The sequence below is a fragment of the Staurois parvus genome, unplaced genomic scaffold, assembly GCF_062004578.1.
Source record: "Staurois parvus isolate SC_StPar_1 unplaced genomic scaffold, SC_StPar_1.0 ptg000205l, whole genome shotgun sequence".
NCBI lineage: Eukaryota > Metazoa > Chordata > Amphibia > Anura > Ranidae > Staurois > Staurois parvus.
In genome coordinates, this window is record NW_028318001.1 from 3,114,458 (window position 1) to 3,130,591 (window position 16,134).

The 16,134-nt window shown below is 41.5% G+C and overlaps 1 protein-coding gene across 1 annotated transcript in view; it reads left to right on the forward strand.

Annotated features, from left to right (window-relative positions):
• SNTG1 (syntrophin gamma 1) overlaps nt 1-16,134 on the forward strand; it is a 709,360-nt gene that overhangs the window by 151,753 nt on the left and 541,473 nt on the right. Inside the window, exon 2 of the mRNA XM_089678410.1 lies at nt 1,273-1,312. The gene's annotated coding sequence lies outside the window, so the exon portion shown is untranslated. The remainder of the gene's footprint in view (nt 1-1,272; nt 1,313-16,134) is intronic.

The following is a 16,134-nucleotide window of genomic DNA, read 5'->3' on the forward strand; positions in this document are numbered from 1 at the left end:
ATCAAAGCCTAAATGTTCTGCTTTTTGGTGTCAAATCTTTTTAGGTACTCCATTTCACAATTCCAATATGTCCGGTATTAAAAGAATGGGGCATACTATTGGCACAACATTTTTCCTGTTTATTAAGTTGTAGTATACAGTGTGATCTAGATCATATCCTTTGCCAGGTGTACCACTTGGAGAACATTCCAAGCCTATGTATCTAATAGGTCATATGACTACTTTAATCCAAAAATTGGTTAGAATTAAAAAAAAAAATCAAATTCAGATAGTAATTTAACCTACTTGGAACCTGAGACCCTAAGGGCCAATTCACTCCAGTGGGCTGATCTGTGTTTAAGTACAGCTGTAAAATTCAACAGAAAAAAAAAGATTTGCTGTAGAACATTTTGAACCTCACAAACCATGACCTAACTCTTGATCGTACCCTTAACCCTTCACCTGACCCTTGAAACCCTGACCCAACCCTAACCTATACCCTGATCCTTCATTTGACTCAAAATTTAAGCTTGAACCCCTGACCCAAAAATTATCTTTACCCTGACCCTAAAGTTGACCCAAACCCTAAACCACACTTGACTCTGAGCCTAAACATTTACCTAGCAATGGACATCTGTGTATAATCAAATAATTTTTCTGAGTGACATCGTAAATCATGGTATAAAGTCCAAAACTAAACTTTACATTCACACTGTGACAGCAATGGATGTACCCAATAGCATCTTCTTGTTTGCCGCAATCTCATACGTTTCATTCTCCTCAGTATAGCTAGTACTATCACAATGATTAGCGCTGTTGTGGAAGACATCCTATCACAAAAGACAGAGCACAAATCCACACAACAATTCTCCACATACGATATATGTATTCCCTCATCACACTCCTTCTCCACACACAGGATGTAATGTCACCGGATATGCTGTGAAAATGCAGTGTGCTTTAACGCACACTAAAATGCATGTCAACTGACATTAAAAAGTATGTCAACGTACGTCAAAATGCATGTCAACTGATGCCAGCATGCGACTAAAATGGATGGGAATGTACATCCATTTTCCATACATTTTAGTGCAAACCAGTGTCAATTTGCCCTAAGATATTAATTTAATATGCAACTTTCTGTGGTAGCAAATTATCTCTGTTCCCTGGGGAAAAATAATTATAAAAAACTCACTTCAATTGAGAAGCTCTGTGTCCTTCTGATGAAGTCTTACCAATAAGAATAAAAAATGTAGCTTGCAAATTTTAATACATTTCTTTCTCCTTTTTTAGGATGAATTATGGATGTGTTTGATACAGCTTGAGAGTGGTGGTATGTAATACACCTTACTATTTTGTTAGTGTGTTGCTTTAACGTATTGTAAATGTGTTGAATTTTTGTACGTTTTTGTAAGTACAATATATTTGCAATTTTACAATGTAACGTGTTTCATGTACTTGCTCAAGATAGGATTTGTTTGTATGTAGTCCTGGAAAAGATATACAGGCCCCAAAATGTGTATGCCTTTCATTTACCTCCCAATAATAAACATTTCCATCGTGTATCAAGTTTGTTGCGTCCCTGAACTTTCTGTGCTTTCTTTGGTTAGGACTTGGCCCCACTCTATTGAGAGTCTCTAGTGTATTCTTAAATTTGAGAAACCTAATATCTCTACACTTTCTGCTTTCTTTTTTCATAATGAGAGTACCACGTGCAGTCTCCTGTAGGATGTAAAGTATTAAACACTCATATATACAGTATATATGTACTGTATATACAGTATATATGCACAGTATATAATCAATATTTGGTGTGACCATCCATTGCCTTCAAAACAGAATCAGTTCTTCTAGGTACACTTGCACTCAGTTTTTGAAGAAACTTGGCAGGTAGGTTGTTTCAAACATCTTGGAGAACTAATCACAGATCTTCTGTGGGTGTAGGCTGCTTAAATCCTTCTGTCTCCTCATGTAATCCCAGACAGACTCGATGTTGAGATCAGGGCTCTGTGGGGGCCAAACCATGACATTAAGTTTCCTTAGTCGACCCCTCATCTATGGTCGTAAACGTTGCCTATTTCTTTGTGTTTCTTTAAGAGGTAGCTCAAACAGTACATCTTGAAACCTCAGCCTGCTTCAAAAACTTTACCTTATGCAGTATAACTACCTACCCTGTATCTTGTTGTTATGCTCTTCTTGCCATGGTGTACGAACTGTGACATGAAACTGTCCTCCACAGCCTCACTTTAGTAGCAGAGTCTGGCTGTTCCTCATCCAGTTTAAAGACTCCTACACAGCTGTTTCAGATAATGACTGTGTTTCAATCTACATATTAAATTGATAATCATTAGGACCTGCTTGGTATAATTGGTTAATCATACACCTGACTCTAATCCTACAAAACTCTAGACTTTCTGCATGTATACAAAGTGTGCAAGTGTAAGAATTGATGCTGGTTTGAAGCCGAAAGGTAGTCACACCAAATGTTGATTTAATTATTCTGTTCTCTCATGTTGCATTTTGTAAATTGATAAAATTAAACAATTCATATTTTTATATATATATATACAGTATGTGTGTATGTGTGTGTTTGTGTATATATATATATATATATATATATATATATATATATGTGTGTGTGTAGAAATGTTGCCATATAGTATATATTTAATATATGCCATAGTACATCATATATGTGTCCTTCGTAAGCAGTTACATATCTATCAGCGTGATATATGAGATTGCAAGCTTAGATAATGACTTCTATTTTTGCCTCATTGCAGCACACTGTGACCGTGATTTATATAGTCTAGAAATCCTTGGACAATGCATTCATTATAAGCGGTCTAGGCTGTGCATTACTAATAACCTCCCCATTGCCAGCAGCATCTACTATTTTCATTCCCTCTGTTTGCTGAATATTTTTCTTACTCTGCTGTTGGCCAAAACATGATATATTCTGATTATGATGCAATGTTTAAATAAATTTGTCTTTATTACATACCCTTTTTGTTAGTATAGAGCAGTACAGCTCAATGTTAATCCTAGGTGGGAGGTTGCCAATGAAGCTTGTGATCAGGAGTGATTTATTTAATAGTTCTGGCTAGGTAAATACAGTATAATGCATGAATATCAACAATACTGGCAATAAGTGTCAAAGCTGGGTTAGCTATCAATTTAATCATGCACCCAGCAAATGTGATTTTATTTGCAGAGCTTCCTGAAAAAATAATTCTCCCTGTAGTGACAGCTTTAGTGTTGGGTGGGATTTTGTATGTTAACCATACTCAACCTTCTCAATTACACAGACAGTTGTTGAGATCACCAAGCAGTGATATCTTCCTGATATCTTTTCAGCATTAGTCGCCCAACTCCCTTTGACTTCTATTTTTTATCTTTTATCAGTCTCATAGTAAAAGCCAATCATTGTCATGCAAATATCATTACTACAACTTACAGTACAGCTCTCCCACTAATACATATTTCTATTTTTTGTTGAACGTGCAGATAGAGTATACAAGGACCTTTGAAACATTTAAAATTAAGATCTTTAACAGTTTCCTTCAATGAAAAATGAGTTGTCTTTCAGTCTGGTCTATGCAATAAATGCATTTTACATCTACATCTAGATAAACTAATTTGCTTAGCTGCCCAGGCAAAAACGTTTTAATAAGGCAAAACAGAATTTCCGCTGTGGGACTTCTACTGTTTTACTGCGCATTTGTTCCTTCTTTTATGACCAACTACTTAAGCTAACAAGACAAAGCTGTTGGACCTTATGACTTGAATTTGTCTGTTTTTTTTTATTGTGCCCTTATGCACATCAGCAGAATATTAATGAATATGTAACTTTCCATTACAGTGTTATTCCAACACACATACTGTACATGATAGATAGATAGATAGATAGATAGATAGATAGATAGATAGATAGATAGATAGATATACTGGGGAAGGGTTAGAATAGTTTTCAGCTTTGTATTACTGTCTGTGTCCCCAAAAGTATATCTCATAATTTATTTTCCTAATAACCATTCCCACTTGTGCAGAAAGCAAAGGGGGTTCATTTGAAAGCAGAGTAATTTTGTATCGCCGTGGGAGAGAATCATTCTTATATTTTCCCATGATGACCATTGTCGCAAGACAAGAAGTTAGAGGACATTTCCACAGTATGGACACTGACAGCAGTAAAAGTTTGTCAGGTGTTTTTAACTTTAACTAAAAAAAAAGTGTTCCCCAATTTATATTGCTTTATAGAGTTGTGAAATGAGGTCTACATATCTAAAGCTTCCTAAAAAAAAGTGGCATCTCTGACTAGCATGAGAAGTGTTTCAAATACATACAGTAGTAGATGATCTGAAGGCATTTATTACATTTTAACCAGAAACTGGTAGTTAGGAGTTACACTGCACATCATCATTGCTTTAAAAAGAGTACTGTCGAATGCAAAGTTAAGAAATAATAATTAAAAAACACACTCTGCCTTGCAATACAGTCCACATTATAAATGATCTGAGCCTGTACTAAAGGATTTTGCGGGCTGCATAAAGTATAACATATATCTCTGCAATACATGCACTTCTCCTCATGTTTTGTCTGGTAAAAATGGCAAGTACAGAAAATTACCTGATGATCTGCCAGAAACTTTTTAAGCACCTAACTTCCCATTTAAGTTGAATATATAGGTTCTCAGTTGCACTAAAAGTGTTTTCAGCCCTGCCCAGTCCTACTTTGCCACAGTACAGAATAGGTCCTTCTCCTCGTCTCCATAATATGAAGGGGAGCTATTCTGTATCTTTGCAGAACTCAGTAGGGCTGACTCAGTACAACAGAAGCATAAGGTGTTAGAAGATCTCTTAGGATAATTCTAAATGGATCAACAGGTATTTTTCTGTGCTTGCATCCATTTTTAAGAGATAAAAAATGAGAACATGTGCTTGTATTTCAGGAATGCCATGAATATATTTTTTCTCATTCTGCCCTGACACTTTAAGGCTGGGATTGGCATTAGCTGAATGTAGAATATATCTCTAGGGCTCTTATGCAGGGTTAGTGGTGCATCGCACACCTACCGTACTTGCCCAGTATTGCTTGCTCAGGTGGATTGTCTTTTTCAACTCAATTGGCATTCTGTTACCAGAGACATTTAAACCTTCTCTTTCTTGTTGCTTAATGACTGTTGAATTTGGTAGGTATATGGTGATGGAAGTGCAGCATCATACTTGGCAATGATGATGTAGCCACAATGAGTGCAATGTAATGCCTAGCAAAAGCTTTTATGGTGTAAACATTCTAAGACCAGGGGAAAAAAATCACCCTGAAAAAAATGTTGCAGTTCCAGCTATAAAAATACCTTCAAGGCAAAATTTAGCACAGGTCAAGCATTTAATTCTTTATTTTTATTTTTTTATTGTTATGGTAAATTTGATTTTATAGAACAGTGTGCTGTCTTCAATCAAAGAAATATTATTAAGGGTTAGCAGATAATTATATAAAATCTGTAAGATAATTACATCAATGTGGCCACAGACTTCTCTTCTGACACTGCAAAAGGTACATTATGCTCTTGTCTTCTGTAATATAATTTATTAGCTGTTTTAGTTCTGATTATTTTTGTAACCCAATTAAACTCTAACAACTTAAAAAAAAAACTTTTCATGTGATATATTAATCATTCTTATTTGATTCCATGATTACATCTAATTAAAAGGGTTTTACACCCACTCTTGTCAACACTTCATTTTATAGCAAATGAGGACAAGATGTGATTGGTGGTAAGCCTGTCACAAAAGCAATGAACTGTCTCAAAAATGATGCGGCAGAGTGTCTTTGTAACTAATATAAGTAATTGTAAAAGCTCTTAAGAAAGAGAAATCTCTCTTTTTTTATTATATTGGTTTTTAACCTGGTGCTGATTCCCGCTTCCACCCACAGTTTCTGGGTGAGGGTGATGTCAAAGACCTTCCAGGAAAGCTGAAGATTTCAGATTTTGTGAGAAGATGCTCTTGCACACTATATGTCTTTTGTTGAGTTCCTGGGAAATCTGATTTTGTGAGAAGTTTCTCCAACACAGTGCAGGCACATTTTTTGCGTAGCACTACCCCAATGGAGATTGCTGTTGAGTTTGGGTCCACCTATAGTCCTGCACAGCCAGTCATTCAACATTTTTCCATGCAAGCTCTCATCCGTAGACAAAAATCAGTCCTTGAGCATTTGTTTTGTAATTTTAATGAGGGGATTAGAACTTGGATATGGTAAGGGGTGTATAGGATGCCCGAGGGAACCAAAATCTGAGGACAACTTCCTGAACTAATCACAGCTTCCCTTCTCTGTCACCGTCTCTGTTGGAGTGCTAACTAGCAGCTCCCAGTTGTACCACCCAAGATCCTAGATGAACTCCTCTACACCCAGAAATCTAGAGACTCGCTTCCTGAGCAGGGGAGCTGGCACCTGTTCCTTTAAATAAGGTGCACAGTCACTAGCAAAGGGCTAATCTGGTTTCCCACTAGAGTGTTCCTTCCCCTATCCACCCAGGGGGTGCAGGTGTACTCACTCATATCCTCTCCTGTACTGCTTGCGGGATGGCTGCTGCTACCAGGCCTATCAGCTTGGCTTCTCCTTCCCAGCCATACAGGTGGTCCTCACTCAGGGGGCCAGTGGGTCCTGAGTTTTCCTCCTTTCCATCTCCAGGATTGCAGGCAGCCCCCATCCCACTAGGCCTCCTGGCAGCCTTACTGCTACTGAGCAGGCTCTTCCACTTTTAAAGGAATCCCAGCCCCTTGCCATGCCTCATGTTTGGGATTGCCTGAGGTCCCTCAAGAGTGTAACCAGCCACTCCTTAGATCCACCCACTGCCTCCAAGGCCCTCCTCCAAAAGCCTCAGAGCAGGAAGAAATTCCAGCGGGGCTGGCCTGCAGAGTTTCTCAGCCCTGACCAGAATTTGACCTCCTCATGTGTGTGTGTGTGTTTTTATGTGTAATGCCACGTATTAAAATGAGCAGGTAGGGCTCTAAGAATTAACAGACCTTGGGCTGTTATAGGCTCTGCCTGCTTTAAAACATAATTTCTCTGATTAAAGCCTTAAACACAGTGGTATGATAAGAATTTATTTACTACAATTAGTATCTCATTCACTTATGTGTGTACATTTCAGCTTATTCTTTTGAGTTCTTTAAATAGGATATATTTTTAACTGGCGGCCAACAATTCAGAATCATACAGTATTTGAGAAAAATGAGACATCTTTTGGCATATGCACATATAATGCCATATGTTACTAAACCTGTTTATTATCTTTATTATCCTGTAATTTATGTTAAGTGTCCCCTAAAGGCTACTAATTCCTTCACCCTGCTCCCTACATACACCTATTGTGGTAATGTTCTTTCCTTACAGCATCCTCTCATGTTTTCACATAGCAGTCGCTTAACTATGAGGTAAACACATTGCTGCTTGTTAAAAATTGCATTGTAAATAGGGTATGTTAACCCTATCACTCCTGTACATGGTATATATTGAGTAACTGTTGCTAGGCTAATTTTCCAGGCAATCCTTTTTTTTTTTAAGTCAAATAGGTTTATTGACTTTTTATGCAATTTACCATCCAATTTATACTTTTTATGCAATATACCAATTGAAAAGAAAACTATAAATAACAAAAAAAAGAATACATACAATTCCAAAATTCCATTCCATTCCAGCACATACCTCTCAATGCAATTGAACACTGTTTAAAGAGCCATAACTTATCCATGGTGGAAATGAATGACAAGATAGGTTTGGAAATTTCCTCCATAATTAAATATCCAAAAGGGTGAGCAAGCAAATCCAAAAGTATATAAGATCCCCATAATGAAAAAGGTATTCAGCCTTGGATATTATCATAAAGCAGCAGCACCATCAGACAGGTCATGCATTAATGGATGCGGTTAGGCCTGATGTGGCTATCCAAGGAGACTAAATGTTATTACATTTTTTTTGGACATCCCCCGTGTTGGTAAGTTAGTTTTTCCTTATCAATCATTCACTGTGTTACACCATTGTGCAAAGGTTGGTGTGTTGGGGAAAACAGGTCTGGACTGGCCATAGGGCACCCTAGAGCCTTCGGGCCGCATGTCCCAGAGCCTGCACCCTCATCATCCCTTACCGCCTATCATACTAGTCAAACAGAGCTGGGGAAGCTTTCCCTAGGCTCTTCCTTGACTCTAATGTGCCCTATGAGATAAGATGAGGAGGAGCCTGGAAGGATGTCCTGTACCTCATCCCGCGGCTGGCCCCCCACACTCAGTGGCTGATCAGTGTTCTGGGTCATCACTAAGGACTGGATCATGGGACAGACAATGAGATCATCATGCTGGCTGGCAGGCTGGACCAATACCTGCAGGAGGTCTTCCATCACCTGGACTGGAGGAGAGAGGGCACCATTTCCAAGGAAGAGTTCCACACCCTCTGTGGGGTCCTGGATCTGGAACCAAGGATGGATGAATGCAAGGAGCTGCTGGAGAGCCTCACCTTCTGACATTTCCGGCCATAAAAGTCCCTTTTCAGGGACTTCCTTTAAGGCAACATTCAGATGACCAAATAGCAGCAGCCAGGGGCAGCCCAGAAGGAATCTGTAGCTTCCTGATGGCGGTTGTAAATGTGTGCAGAGGCTGCTGTAAACATCAGTGGTTGTCAGGCCTGGACTGGCTATAGGGCACAACGAGCATTTGGTTTAAAAAAAAAAATTGCTGCTTAGTCTAGAATGCCCTAGCCTATTTTTTGTCCCTGTCGAGGCCTGTGGGAGAGTCAGCATTGAGAGATCAGTCTACTGGCAAAGCACAACAATTGAGTGATTACAATTTTATGTGTAGAAGCTAGCCATTGATCTGGGAGTATGCCTAAAAGGGCAAGTTAGAATAAGGGGTTATTTGTATCGAACATAGATCAGAAATGTTTTGAAATATTGCTGTCTAGTACTGAAATAGTTTGGGGCATCTCCATAACATATTTGCTAAAATGACAATCATTAGCACATCAGGGACAGTTAAGTAACGTGATGCAGTCCCAAGAGAATAATTTTGGGGAGTGTAATACACCCTATGTAGGATAAACAGTTGGGTTAGTTTTTGAGAGGGAGAGGCACAGTACTCAGCATAAATGAGTACACCCCAACAGATTTATAAGAAAACCTTTACTTTCCTTTCAAAATCAACATTTTCTATGGGACACTATACTCCCACAAATGCGGGCCATTGGTTGCCAACAAGATTTGTTAATTTACACACACAAAAAAGTATTTTTCCTAACAAATTTATTCAAGACCATGTTGCAAAAATGAATATGCTGCAATGAAAGTCTTAGGCTGGCCATACATTATACAATTTTCTTGAGATTTTTAATTTAGATTTACCAAAAGCCATATAATAGGAGGTCAAACCTAACAACACTTTCAATTGTATCCAATTAGGCAGGCTCTTGCACCACATAGTTGAAGGTAAATCTAAAGGTAATTGGGCAGAAATTGGACAGAAAATTGTATAGTGTATGGCCAGCCTTAGGAGCAAAGATACATTTTAGACAACAAAATCCTAATTAACAAGAATTCAACTGCAGGTGAGTCTAATTATTCATTAAGCAGGTGTCCAGGGGGTGCATGCGCGACCAGGGATGATGGCGGACGCTTCCTGCTGAGCTCCGCTCATCTCCGGCCAGGAGTGACTCACCCGCTACGCGCCACAGCACATTCTCTGCCTCGGGTGAGTCACATATCCCCGAGCACCCGGCCCAGCACCGGGGAGAGGCTTCCATGGGGAATATAGGGCGCTGGAAGCCCCCCTCCCCGCAGCCTCAGGACCCGCGGCCCTCGCCACTGCGGCGCTTCTTGACTAGGCCGCAATCCCCGGCCTCAAGTGGGGACAGGAGTCCGAGGAACAATCCCGGACCTCTAGCGGCCACAGAGGGTACTGCACCCTGTATGTCTCCAGCACAGCTGCAAGCCTCTGCTTTGATCCATCCACAAATGGGGGATCACAACCCCCAATCCACAGCAGGAGGGGTTATGGACAACTCTACTCCGGGGTATTTTCCAGCCCCTAGTCCAAATCCTCAGCAGACAAAGTCATCCCCTCCGCTCACAACCTCTGCATTGGACAACAAGTTGCAAATTTTTTTACGAAATATCACCACCTCCATAGCCGCTGAAGTGGTCAAATTGGCTACTGAGCTCAGAGGGGAAATAGCCCAGATTGGGGACCGCACAGATAAACTGGAAAGTAAGTTTGATGATTTGGTGCAATACGTTCATGCATTGGAGGAAGATAACGCCTATCTGAAACATTCCATGTCCCAAATGCAACTCCAGCAAGAAGACCTGGAAAACAGGGAACGGCGCCAAAATATCCGTATTCGTGGTATGTCCGAATCCGTTGCTGATGCCCAATTACACCGCCATCTACTGTCCTTCTTCATCGCTACTGCTCCCATGGTTCAAGAGGCAGATTGGCGGATGGATAGGGCTCACCGCACTCTGGGCCCTAAACCTGTTGAGGGAACCAGACCACGCAACGTTATAGTCCGCTTCCACTACTTTCAAAGCAAAGAAGCCTTACTATCAGCGGTCCGCCACAAATCTTCCTTGGAGTTTAAAGGTGATAGACTCCAACTCTTCTGTGATATCTCCCCGATTACTCTTGCCAAGCGGCGTGCTTTGAAGCCGATCACTACACATCTTCAGCAACATCGTGTCCTGTATCGTTGGGGGTTTCCCTTCAAGCTGGTGGTTTCTAGGGACAACACTCATGTTATTCTCTGGGATCTTCAAGAGGCGGAATCTTTCCTAAAGCAGCTGGGACTTCCACCTCTACTGGATGATATGCCCTCACCGCCGCCTACTCCATCCCGTCCTTCCGCCACCCCTACCAAGATCTGGACACCGGCCCGCTGAGGCCGGAAGACAACCACGCGCACCCCGCAACGTCCACGCCCTTCCTGATCAAGCGACCCACCTGCCTGATGATTCTCAGTGGTGACCTTTTGTGGCGAATTTGGTGCTGTTTTGTTTGGCCATGGCCTTGTTGGGTGCATTTTATTTTGTTTTTGTTTCTTCTGGCCGGGTTTGACATCCTCCCGGAAGTGTCGGATGTTGTGCTGCCCCCAATACTGTCTAGCCATTGGCCTAGACGACTTGGGCTTAGTTGACGTTCCCAAGTTTATATCCTTGCGGATACCTGTTCTTCATTGTGTATTTTTTTCTTTTGTGTTCTTTGAATGTTTTATGTTTTTTAGTTTTTTTTTTTACTACTACATCAATGGTATTTCATCTATTTTTCATGCTAATACATGTAGCCCAGTCATTGTTATTTTATAATGGCTTTGAGGTTTCTGTCATATAATGTCAAGGGCCTCAACTCCATTCAAAAAAGGTGGATGGCTTTGAAGAAATTTCGATCCTCAGGAGCAGACATTATTTTTGTCCAAGAGACCCATTTCAAATCAACTGGCTGCTTTCGTTTTGCCTCAAGATTTTTTCCCCGAGCCTACTTGGCTTTTGATCCTTCTGGGAAGGCCGGGGTGGCAATTCTGATTGGGTCACACTGCTCCCTTCGGGTTGTTTCCTCCAAAGTTGACCAACAGGGTCGCTTCATTATTTTGGAGTGTATGTTTGGTGAGACTCCCCTTGTTCTGCTGAATTTATACGCCTCTAACACAGGTCAATTGCAATTCCTATCCAAAACACTTGCTGATATAGATTCCATTTCCACTTTGCAGGTGATAGTTGGGGGAGATTTTAATCTGATTCTTTCCCCCCATAAAGACAGGAAGGTTCTTTTTGAGTCCACCCCCTCAAAGCGGCAATGCTTCTCTTCAAAATCCTTTCGTAGATTAATTAGGGAGCATCGTCTCTTTGACGCATGGCGGATTAAACACCCTATCCATAAACAATTCACTTTTTACTCCACCCCTCACCGTAGTTATTCTCGCCTAGACCATTTTTTCATCTCTGCCCCATTGCTTCCTCTTCTGGTTTCTTCTGATATTAATCCCATTACTTGGTCCGACCATGCCTCTTTGACTTTAAATCTTTTTTTCCCCCCTGTTATATCCAAACCATGTCATTGGCGCCTTAATGAGACCTTTCTTTCCACAGACCATCTTAGAGATGAACTGTCGCAGGGACTTGATACTTACTTCACCCACAATGTTGGCTCCGTAACCTCTTCCTCAACTCTATGGGAGGCCCATAAGGCGGTTTTTCGAGGACTTTGTATTTCTATGGGTTCTCGTTTAAAAAGGTCCTCGGCGAGTGCTAGGGCTTCTCTCATACTACAGCTATCTTGGGCGGAACGACGGTTATTGGCCAAGCCGTCTATTCCTGGGCTCCAGAGGGTAACATCTTTACGTGTCCAAGTTAAAGCTCTCGACTCCAGTAAGACTGCCCAATCCCTCCTTTGGGTTAAGCAGAAATTCTACACCTTTTCCAACAAGCCCCATCGTATGTTAGTCAATCGTCTCAAAGCTCAGTCCCCTTCTACGATGCCTGACCTACTAATACAGCCAGATGGAAGCCCTACTTACGACCCTCGGGCTATGGCAACCCTTTTTGGCTCATTTTATGGGAAACTGTACAACTGTTTGACCCCAGACCTGCATCCACCCCTCACACAGTCATAATTTGATAATTATTTTGACCCATTGTCACTCCCGAGAATCTCACCTTCAGACATTGCCACCCTTAATGCTGACATTACACTAGAGGAATTATTGGACACAATTAAACATCTCCCTTCTCGTAAAGCCCCGGGACCGGACGGATTGGCCTACTCCTACTATAAAACTTTTCTTAGTATTCTGACCCCGCATCTCCTCTCTTTATATCGAGATCTTTTTAAGGGAATCATACCCCAGACCAAATTCTCCCGTGCATATATCTCGGTCATCCCTAAACCCGATAAGGACCATTCTTTCGTAGACAACTACTGCCCCATTGCCCTACTTAATTCCGATTACAAGATTTTCACCAAAATTTTGGCCAACCGATTGTCCGGAATCATTTCCAAGATCATACATAGGGACCAAGTGGGCTTTGTACCTGCCAGACATGCTGCAGATAACACCAGGAGAACTATCGATCTGGTTGATCTGGTTAACAGATCCCCTACCCCTGCTGTGTTATTAAGCTTGGACGCTCAAAAAGCTTTCGACCATTTAGGCTGGCCTTATATGTTCATGGTCTTGGAGAGATTTGGTTTTGGAGGTCCGTTTGTAGCGGCTTTGAAGGCCCTCTATTCATCCCCCCTCTCGCAGGTCAGATTAGCTTCTTTTCTCTCGCCTCCCTTTCAGATGTCAAATGGTACACGTCAGGGCTGCCCACTCTCTCCCTTACTGTTCATTCTTTATCTGGAGCCATTAGCCATCGCCATCAGGTCAAACCCGGATATTCGCGGGATACAATCACATTCCAACGAGTACAAATTATCGTTATTTGCAGATGACATCCTTCTTACGCTTACGAGTCCCCATACCTCCTTACCGATTTTGCATAAGACTTTGAAACAATTTGGGGCTATTTCAGGTTACAAAGTCAATACGTCCAAAACTGAGGCACTCCCAATACATGTCCCACCTACCGTTCTGTCCTCGCTTCAGGAAGCCTTTCCCTATCGGTGGTGCACCCACTCTTTAAAATATTTAGGTACTAATCTTACTCTCTCTTACCAATCCATATACGAGGCCAATTTCCCCCCTTTGTTTCTAGCGATTTCTCGCTCTCTGAAACATTGGGATCCCTTGCCCATCTCTTTCCTCGGACGCATTAACGTCCTAAAAATGACCGTGTTACCCAAACTCTTGTACCTGTTTGCGACCCTCCCCATTCCCATTCCTATGTCCAGGCTTCACTCCCTTCAGAAATCTTTCCTACATTTTATTTGGCAAAATAAGCGGCACAGGATTGCACGTTCTGTTCTGCTCTCTCCACGCTCTAGGGGAGGATTGGGAGCGCCGGATATAATCACGTATTATTATGCAACCCACCTTCGCTTTCTTATGTCATGGTCCACGCATTACCATCCCAATACATGGACTGAGATTGAATCTTTGCAACTGTCCCCAGTTCATCCATGTTCTCTCCTTTGGTCAGCCGCGGCAGTGGATGTCTCTTCCTTCCGTCATCTATTCCTTGGTCCCATGCAATTTTCATTGACTGTATGGCAGAAATGTAAGGCTAAATTTACACTGGCCTCTGAATGCTCCCCTCTGACAAATATCCTCTATAACCCTAATCTGCCAGACAATATGGCCATATCCCGGATGTCTCTCTGGGTGGTATCCAACCTTTTTCAATTGCGTCATTTGGTACATCCGGTGACTCGTAAGCTGCATTCATTTCCGGATCTCCAGAAAAAAGCTTCTTTACCTCCTCATCACCTATATATACAGTCATGGCCGAAATTGTTGGCACCCTTGATATTTTTCCTGAAAATCAAGTATTTCACACAAAAAAGGTATTGCATTAACACATGTTTTGCTATACACATGTTTATTCCCTTTGTATGTATTGGAACAAATATAAAACAGAGGCAGAAAAGCAAATATGACATAATGTCACACAAAACCCCAAAAATGGGCTGGACAAAAGTATTGGCACCCTTAACTTAATATTTGGTTGCACACCCTTTGGAAAACATAACTGAAATCAGTCGCTTCCTATAACCATCAATAAGCTTCTGACACCTCTCACCCGGAATTTTGGACCACTCTTCCTTTGCAAACAGCTCCAGGTCTCTCTTATTGGAAGGACACCTTTTCCCAACAGCAATTTTAAGATCTCTCCACAGGTGTTCAATGGGATTTAGATCTGGGCTCATTGCTGGCCACTTCAGAACTCTCCAGCGCTTCTTTGCCATCCATTTCTGAGTGCTTTTTGACGTATGTTTGGGGTCATTGTCCTGCTGGAAGACCCAGGATCTTGGACGCAAACCCAGCTTTCTGACACTGGGCCCTACAGTGCGACCCAAAATCCTTTGGTAATCCTCAGATTTCATGATGCCTTGCACACAGTCAAGGCACCCAGTGCCAGAGGCAGCAAAACAACCCCAAAACATCATTGAACCTCCACCATATTTTACCGTAGGTACTGTGTTTTGTTCTTTGTAGGCCTCATTCCGTTTTCGGTAAACAGTAGAATGATGTGCTTTACCGAAAAGCTCTATCTTGGTCTCATCTGTCCACAAGACGTTTTCCCAGAAGGCTTTTGGCTTACTCAAGTACATTTTGGCAAACTGTAGTCTTGCTTTTTTATGTCTCTGTGTCAGCAGTGGGGTCCTCCTGGGTCTCCTGCCATAGCGTTTCATTTCATTTAAATGTCGACGGATAGTTCGCGCTGACACTGATGCTCCCTGAGCCTGCAGGACAGCTTGAATGTCTTTGGAACATGTTTGGGGCTGCTTATCCACCATCCGGACTATTCTGCGTTGCAATCTTTCATCAATTTTCCTCATCCGTCCACGACCAGGGAGATTAGCTACAGTGCCATGGGTTGCAAACTTCTTGATAATGTTGCGCACTGTGGACAAAGGCAAATCTAGTTCTCTGGAGATGGACTTGTAACCTTGAGATTGTTGATATTTTGCCACAATTTTGGTTCTCAGGTCCTCAGACAGTTCTCGTCTCCTCTTTCTGTTGTCCATGCTTAGTGTGGCACAGACAGACACACAATGCAAAGGTTAAGTGAACGTCTCTCCTTTTTATCTGCTTTCAGGTGTGATTTCTATATTGCCCACACCTGTTACTTGCCCCAGGTGAGTTTACAGGAGCATCACATGCTTGTAACATTCTTATTTATCCGCAGTTGTGAAAGGGTGCCAATACTTTTGTCCAGCCCATTTTTGGAGGTTTGTGTGACATTATGTCGAATTTGCTTTCTTTCCTCCCTTTTTTTGTTTTGTCCCAATACACACAAAGGGAATAAACATGTGTATAGCAAAACATGTGTTAATGCAATACGTTTCGTGAGAAATACATGATTTCCTGGAGAAATATCAAGGGTGCCAACAATTTCGGCCATGACTGTATATTTTCAAATAAGCCATTTTTTCTCTACTTTATCATCCTCATTGAACCTGGGGAAGCCTACACCCTTCGAACATTTATGTATGCAGGGCCCCCACCAAAGGG